This window comes from Meles meles, chromosome 5 (genome assembly GCF_922984935.1).
Source record: "Meles meles chromosome 5, mMelMel3.1 paternal haplotype, whole genome shotgun sequence".
NCBI lineage: Eukaryota > Metazoa > Chordata > Mammalia > Carnivora > Mustelidae > Meles > Meles meles.
In genome coordinates, this window is record NC_060070.1 from 104304734 (window position 1) to 104314099 (window position 9366).

Consider the following 9366-nt stretch of genomic DNA (forward strand, 5'->3'; position numbering starts at 1 on the left):
TAAAGAGCTTTAGGAAAAAAACAAGAGAAGGTGTTACTCACAACAGATAAATGATTGAATACTACAGTTGAAACTAATGATGTACTATATGTTGGCTAATTGAATTTAAATAAAAACTTTAAAAAAAAGAAATAAAGAGAATTCTGGGGGTAATTTATTTTTTTTGCTTTTTAATTTCTTTATTTTTTTCAGCATAACAGTATTCATTGTTTTTGCACAACACCCAGTGCTCCCTGCAAAACATGCCCTCCCTATTACGCACCACCTGTTCCCCCAACCTCCCACCCCTGACCCTTCAAAACCCTCAGGTTGTTTTTCAGAGTCCGCAGTCTTTTATGGTTCACCTCCCCTTCCAATTTTTTTTTTTTTTTATAAACATATAATGTATTTTTATCCCCAGGGGTACAGGTCTATGAATCGCCAGGTTTACACACTTCACAGCACTCACGATAGCACATACCCTCCCCAATGTCCATAACCCCCTCCCCCTCTCCCAACCCCACCTCCCCCCCAGCAACCCCCAGTTTGTTTTGTGAGATTAAGAGTCATTTATGGTTTGTCTCCCTCCCAATCCCATCTTGTTTCATTTATTCTTCTCCTATCCCCCTAACCCCCCATGTTGCTTCTCCATGTCCTCATATCAGGGAGATCATATGATAGTTGTCTTTCTCCGATTGACTTATTTCACTAAGCATGATACCCTCTAGTTCCATCCACGTCGTCGCAAATGGCAAGATTTCATTTCTTTTGATGGCTGCATAGTATTCCATTGTGTATATATACCACCTCTTCTTTATCCATTCATCTGTTGATGGACTTCTGGGTTCTTTCCATAGTTTGGCTATTGTATATAGCCATTGCTATATAAACATTGCTGCTATAAACATTCGGGTACACATGCCCCTTCGGATCACTATGTTTGTATCTTTAGGGTAAATACCCAGTAGTGCAATTGCTGGGTCATAGGGTAGTTCTATTTTCAACATTTTGAGGAACCTCCATGCTGTTTTCCAGAGTGGTTGCACCAGCTTGCATTCCCACCAACAGTGTAGGAAGGTTCCCCTTTCTCCGCATCCTCGCCAGCATCTGTCATTTCCTGACTTGTTAATTTTAGCCATTCTGACTGGTGTGAGGTGATATCTCATTGTGGTTTTGATCTGTATTTCCCTGATGCCGAGTGAAGTGGAGCACTTTTTCATGTGTCTGTTGGCCATCTGGATGTCTTCTTTGCAGAAATGTCTGTTCATGTCTTCTGCCCATTTCTTGATTGGATTGTTTGTTCTTTGGGTGTTGAGTTTGCTAAGTTCCTTATAGATTTTGGATACTAGCCCTTTATCTGATATGTCCTTTGCAAATATCTTCTCCCATTCTGTCAGTTGTCTTTTGGTTTTGTTAACTGTTTAATCCTAAAATTTATATGGAACCAGAAAAGACCTCGAATAGCCAAAGGAATATTGAAAAAGAAAGCCAAAGTTGGTGGCATCACAATTCTGGACTTCAAGCTCTATTACAAAGCTGTCATCATCAAGACAGCATGGTACTGGCACAAAAACAGACACATAGATCAATGGAACAGAATAGAGAGCCCAGAAATAGACCCTCAACTCTATGGTCAACTAATCTTTGACAAAGCAGGAAAGAATGTCCAATGGAAAAAAGACAGCCTCTTCAATAAATGGTGCTGGGAAAATTGGACGGCCACATGCAGAAAAATGAAATTGGACCACTTCCTTACACCACACACGAAAATAGACTCAAAATGGATGAAGGACCTCAATGTGAGAAAGGAATCCATCAAAATCCTTGAGGAGAACGCAGGCAGCAACCTCTTCGACCTCAACCGCAGCAACATCTTCCTAGGAACAACGGCAAAGGCAAGGGAAGCAAGGGCAAAAATCAACTATTGGGATTTCATCAAGATCAAAAGCTTCTGGGGGTAATTTTTTAAAGTCCTCTAGACTCTGATGCCAAATAACTAAAAGTTAAACTAATGGTAGTGAATGCATTATAAGCCATTTTTATTTGTAGTCTTCTAAAATGTCTATCCCTAGAAAGTTAATCTTGGTTATACTGTGTTACAGAGAAAAACAGCCTGAAAGGTCCAGCTGTTGGATTTTAAGTTAGGAATCTTACCTACAAAATGAGAGTCAGTAAGATTTTTTTTTTTTTTTTACTAAATTTCAAAATAACCTTCTCTCTTTTTAAAGACAATTTTTGAAGTCTGAATTAGACTGTTCAAATGCCACTTTAAGGATCAGCCTGGGGGTGCCTGGGTGGCTCCATCAGTTAAGCACCCACTGATTCCAGCTCAGGTCATGATCTCAGAGTCCTAAGAGAGAGTTGGGCTCTGCAAGGGGTATGGAGCCTGCTTAAGATTTTCTCTCCCTCTTCCTCTTTCCTCTTTCCCCACCCTTCCCCCACACAAGTGCTCTCTATTAAAAAGAATAGAAAGAAAGAAAGAAAGAAAGAAAGAAAGAAAGAAAGAAAGAAAGCTAGCTCAGCCTCAGCTACAGACATCAGTTTCATCTGGGATGAGACTTTGAGATTTCAGACCCTGTGGTGTTGGCCAAATGGAGCCCTCATTCTGGCTAGGCCTTCCAAACTTCAGCTGTTTCCTTTGGGAATAGCTTTCTGATATAATACGATTAGTACGGGCACCTGAGTGGTTCAGTGGGTTAGACCTTTGCATTCGGCTCAGGTCATGATCTCAGTGTCCTGGGATCGAGCCCCGCATCAGGCTCCCTGCTCAGTGGAGAGCCTGCTTTTCTTTCTCTCTCTCTCTGCCTGCCTCCCTGCCTATTTGTGATCTCTCTCTGTCAAATAGATAAATAAAATCTTTAAAAAAAGAATATGATTAGTGATGGTTGTGCTGTGTTTAGATCATCTCATCCATTGTCACCCGTTGTCATTCCCTTCATTTTGAGTAACACATTTCTCCATATGATGTACAAGAATGTATTTGAAATCCATGCCAGATCATACTGATAGTCAATGGGTGCCAAGGGTCAAAGCTACTTATTCTTATCCATTTTGTACAAAGCGTGGCCTTAATCTTCATTTTTACCTTTGTAATGTCTTACTATAGTACATTAATAAGGGATTTGTTCAAAATGTTTGCTTTTTCTCAACACTTCTACAGACTCAAAATCAAAATTTATATATTAAAAAAAATTAGTGGAGTAAAGACAGCAGAGGGTGTTGGTTTATTTATATTTTCACTTTCATTGGGGGGAGGTGTAGGGATTGAAAAAAATCAATTTAAGGATGAGGTGAGATTTTTGTTTTATATTTGGTTAGAACAGGGAAAAAATAAGTGAAAAATACTAGTTTTGACGGTATAATATTTCAAAAATATTCAAGTTTCTCACTAACACTGTGTCTTTACAACTAAATAACTATAAATGGTCAAATGGGACACTGTTTGTTTTTAAGCAACATTTTATCATTTGCCTTTAGGAACACTATTAAAATGTTATATTTGTGTTCTTCACATTCTTACCAACCAAAGGTATCCTATGATTTCAGCACACTACATAGAAGATCAGTTATTCTCATTATTTTGACATGTTAATTATATTAGAGAAAAATGTTTTAAAACAGTATTTATAAATTACCACATATACACTAAGCCCTGTGACATTTGAATAAAATTGTTACTCAGAAGAAGCTAACATTTAATAATGTTTATGCGGGTATGGGAACCTACATATTTTAAATCACTTTTTGCTTTGCTTCCTAAAACTAGAAAAATGATTTTGCTATTTATATTTTGTATGTTATTTTACCAAGATATTACTAATTTCTACCTATAAAAATGCACTATGGGAACACTGTTTTTACATAATAATCTTATATCCATCAAACTAATTTTTCCAGTAAAAAATAAAAAAAAATTATTGTTTAGATATTTTCAATAATTCTGAGAGAAAATAATTTCCAACTTGGAAGTCTATAATAAGCCAAGATATTAGTCAGTTGTGAGGGTAGGATGAAGACATTTTGGAACATATAAGCTCTCAAAACATTTATTATTCAAGCAGCCTTTCTTGGGAAGTTATCAAGGAATATGTTCTAAGAAAAGGAGGGAGCAAACCAAGAAAAAGGGAAGTGTAAATCCATCAAGCATGCGATCCAACCAGAAGAGAGATGAAAGAATCCATGGTGATGTTGAAAGCAAACCCAGGGGCTACATGCCCAAAGAACAGCCATGGGGGCAGAAGACTCTAGGAGTTATCCTCCAAGAAATAATGATGGACAGTCTGATAGGTAAGGATATTTTAAGAGAAGATCTATGCTTCTGGAGGACAGTCTGTGAATAAATAAGAAGAAAAACAGCAAAAAAAAATGATTTTTGGAGTGTTTGTCTAGAACACTAGAAAAATATTACAAATATTATGTGGAATCCAAAAACAAAATTAAAAAACAAAATGACTCTTAAAAACAGAGAACAAACTGGTGGTTTCCAGAGGGGAGGGGCAAAATAGATAAAGTGATTAAGATGTACAAACTTACAGTTATAAAATAAATGAGCTCCAGAGAAGAAAAATATAGCTTAGGGATACTACTGTAATAATGTATGGTGACTATACTTACATGGTGAGCACTGAGTAGCATATAGAAATGTCAAATTGCTATGTTGTATATGAGAAAGCAATATAATATTCTATTAACATATACTTCAATTAAAAAAATTTTAGCTCCAAGAGAAACCAAAGTTATACAAAATAAGAAATGTAATCATAACACATCATGTGACTATGTGACTTAGCTGTGGATACATTTTACATGAGAGTCGTCATACATGCAATGAGTACTGAGCTATTATTATGTTATATAAATATATGGAAGGAATGGGGGAGAAGAAGTTGTGTGAATGCATATATACTTGCATGTGTAGCACCTGTGGTGTCCTAGTTTCTGTTTGAGAGGGAGCTAGGAGGGCTACATCCTCTCCGTAAATGGGAAGTCAATAGCAAATACCTAACACTTCAAAAACCAAAACTCTCAGTATACTTAGGTTCTTTAGAAATATGGAGGGAAACTCTAAAAGAAATAGCTAAGAAAGTTGAAATGGTAAGTTGGAGGGAGTAGCAAGATGGCAGAAGAGTAGGAGACCTAAATATCATCAGGTTCCAGGAGTTAAGCTAGATAGTTATCAAACCATTCTGAACACCTACAAAATCGACAGGAAATCAAAGAGAAGAACAGCAATTCTAGGAACAGAAAAGTGACCACTTTCTGGAAGGTAGGACATGCAGAGAAATGAATCCGAGGTGATATATGGGAAGATGGACCTCGGCGGGAGGGACCGACTCCCAGCAAGTGGTAGAGTGAGGGACATCACTCCAAAGCTAACCCTTGTGGGAACAGTATGATCTCAGGACTTGCAGGGTCACAAAAAGACCAAGGCTGTCTGAGGGTGGCAGAGCTTCCAAGTGTCAGAGTGGGGAAACCAGCTGCAGAGACAGAGCCAAGCAGTGGGCTCTCAGCTCAGGGTAACCTTAAACTGTGATGTGAGGTACAGTTGGACCACTGCTTTTTGAGCAGGGACCCCGCAAAGTGGCAGGTCCAGGGAGACTCACCTTCCTTCTCTGGGAGGAGTGGCACAGGAGCATGCTGCAGGAATTGGCTGGGTTGGGAGACTCCAAATGGGGCCATGCACCAGAGACAGAAATGCTTGGTCACAGGAAGGGTGAGCATAAAGTGTGGCCAGAGACCAGGGAGACAAGAGTGATTCACTGCTTTTCTCTGAGGGTGCACTGAGGAGTGGGGCCCTGAGCTCTCAGTTCCTCTGGGCCAGAGACAGGGAGACTGCCATCTTCATTCTCCTCCTCCAAAGCTGTACAGAAAGCCTTCAGAGAATAAAAGATACTGAGAGCAAATCCAAGCAGATTCATTCTCCAAACCAGGCCACTTAGCCTGGCCCCTGGCAAGGGTAGTGCAATTCCACCTTCAGCAAAGACATTTAAAAATCAGTACAGTAGGCCCCTCCCCCAGAAGATCAACAAGAACATCCAGCCAAGACCAAGTTCACCAATCAATGAGAACTACAATACTTCAGAACTATGAATACAGTACCTAGAATTCATGGCTTTTTTCCCATGATTTTTTAATCTTTCAAAGTTAATTTTTTAATTTTTTTTCTTATTCTATTTCTTCATCTTTCCTCTTTCTTATTTTAACATTTTTACTACTTTATCTTATCAATACCTTTTTAAAAATCTTTTTAAATTTTCATCATTATAGTCATATTCTATCTCTTCATTGTATTTGACCTCATTTTTAATACACATGTAGGCTTTTCTTTCTTTAAAATTTTGGGATACAGTTTCTTCTAATAGATCAAAATATACCCTAAATCTAGTGTATGTCTTTGTTCTAGTCTCCAGCCTCATCATATTCTTTTCTCTTTTTTTTTCAACCAACTTCTTATTTATCAATAACTTTTTTAGAATCTTTTTAAATTTTCATCTTTATAGACATATTCCATCCCTTCATCATGTTTACCCTTATTTTTGTATATATATATGTTTTTTTTTCTTTAAAATTTTGGGAGGCAGTTTCTTCTAACAGACCAAAATACACCCAAAATCAAACATGTGGCTCTGTTCTATTCACCAGTATAATATATATATACATATATATTTTCTTTTTTTTCCTCCTTTCTTTTCCACCCAGTTTCGGGTCCTTTCTGATTTCGTTAGTGTATATTTTTCTGGGGCCGTTGTTACCCTTTTAGTATTTTGTTCTCTCATCCATCTATTCTTATCTGGATAAAATGACAAGGCAAAAAAACTCACCACAAAAAAAAAGACCAAGAGGCAGTACTGAAGGCCAGGGACTAATCAATACAGACATTGGTAATATGTCAGAACTAGAGTTTAGAATGACAATGATCAAGGTGCTAGCTGGGCTGGAAAAAAGCATGGAAGATACTAGAGAATCCCTTTCTGGATAAATAAAACCCTTTTCTGGAGAAATAAAAGAACAAAAATCTAACCAAGTTGATACCCAAAAAGCTATTAATGAGGTGCAATCAAAAATGGAAGCTCTTACTGGTAGGATAAATGAGGCAGAAGAGAGAATTACTGATATAGAAGACCAAATGATGGAGAACAAAGAAGCTGAGAGAAAGAGCGATAAACAACTACTGGACCACGAGGGGAGAATCCAAGATGTAAGTCATACCATAAGACAAAACAATATTAGAATAATTAGGATCCCAGAAGAAGAAGAAAGAGAGAGGGGGAGAAGGTATATTGGAGCAAATTCTAACAGAGAATTTCTCTAATTTGACAAAGGAAACAAGCATCAAAATCCTCTCAAGATTAATAAAAATGGGTTTACACCCCATCATCTAATAATAAAACTTCTGGGTCTCAGTGACAAAGAGAAAATCCTGAAAGTAGCTTGGGACAACAAGTCTATAACATACAATGGTAGAAATATTCGATTGGCAACAGACCTATCCACACAGACTTAGCAAGACAGAAAGGACTGGCATGATATATTCAGAGCACTAAATGAGAAAAACATGCAGCCAAGAATATTATATCCAGCCAGGCTGTTGTTGAAAATACAAGGAGAGATGAAAGCTTCTGGGACAAATAAAAATTAAAAGAATTTGCAAACATCAAACCAGCCCTACAGGAAATACTAAAAGGGGTCCTCTAAGCAAAGAGAGAGCCTAAAAGTAGTAGACCAGAAAAGAACAGAGACAATACATAGTAACTGTCACCTTACAGGCAATACAATGACACTAAATTCGTATCTTTCAATAGTTACCCTAAGTGTAAATGGGCTAAATGCCCCAATCAAAAGACACAGGGTATCAGAATGGATAAAAAAACAAGACCCATTGATATACAGTCTACAAGAAACTCATTTTAGACCCAAAGACTCCTCCAGATTTAAAGTGAGGGGGCTGGAAAATGATTTTCCATGCCAATGGACATCAAAAGAAAGTTGGGTGGCAATCCTTATATCAGATCAATTAGATTTTAAGCCAAATACTATAATAAGAGATGAGGAAGAACACTATATCATAGTTAAAGGGTCTGTCCAATAAGAAGAGCTAACAATTTTAAATATCTATGCCCCTAACATGGGAGCAGCCAATTTTATAAACCAATTAATAACAAAATCAAAGAAACACATCCACTATAATACAATAATAGTAGGGGACTCTATCATACCCCTCACTGAAATGGACAGATCATCTAAGCAAAAGATCAACAAGGAAATAAAGGCTTTAGATGACACACTGGACCAGAGGGACATCACAGATATATTCAGAACATTCCAGCCCAAAGCAACAGAATACACATTCTTCTCTAGTGCACATGGAACATTCTCCAGAAGAGATCACATCCTGGGTCACAAATCAGGTCTCAACCAGTACCAAAAGACTGGGATCATTCCTTGCATATTTTTGGACCACAATACTCTGAAGCTAGAACTCAATCACAAGAGGAAAGTTGGAAAGAACTCAAATACATGGAGGCTAAAGAGAATACTACTAAAGAATGAATGGGTCAACCAGGAAATTATGGAAGAATTTTAAAAATTTATGGAAGCAAATGCAAATGAAAACACAACTGTTCAAAATCTTTGGGACACAGCAAAGGCAGTCCCGAGAGAAAACTACATAACAATACAAGCCTTTCTCAAGAAACAAAAAAGGTCTTGAGTACACAACCTAAGCCTACACCTACAGGAGCTGGAGAAAGAACAGCAAAGAAACCCTTAACCCAGCAGGAGAAGAAAAATAATAAATATCAGAGCAGAAACCAATGAAATAGGAACAAAAGGAACAGTAAAACAAATCAGTGAAACTATAAGCTGGTTCTTTGAAAGAATTAATAATATTGATAAACCCCTGGCCAGACTTACCAAAATGAAAAGAGAAAAGACCCAAATTAATAAAATCATGAATTAAAGAGGAGAGATCATGACCAACAACAAAGAAATATAAACAATTATAAGAACATATTATGAGAAACTATATGCCAGCAAATTTGACAATCTGGAAGAAATGAATGGATTCCTATAGACATATAAACCACCAAAACTGAACCAGGAAGACATGGAAAACCTGAACAGACCCATAACCAGTAAGAAGATTGAAGCAGTCATAAAGAAATCTCCCAACAAACAAGAGCCCAGGGCCAGAAGTTTTCCCAGGGGGATTCTACCAAACATCTAAAGAATTAATACCTATTCTCCTAAAACTGTTCCAAAAAATAGAAATGGAAGGAAATTTTCTGAACTCATTTTATGAGGCCAGCATTATCTTGATCCCAAAATCAGACAAAGACCCCATCAAAAAGGAGAATTACAGACCAATTCCTTGATGAACACAGATGC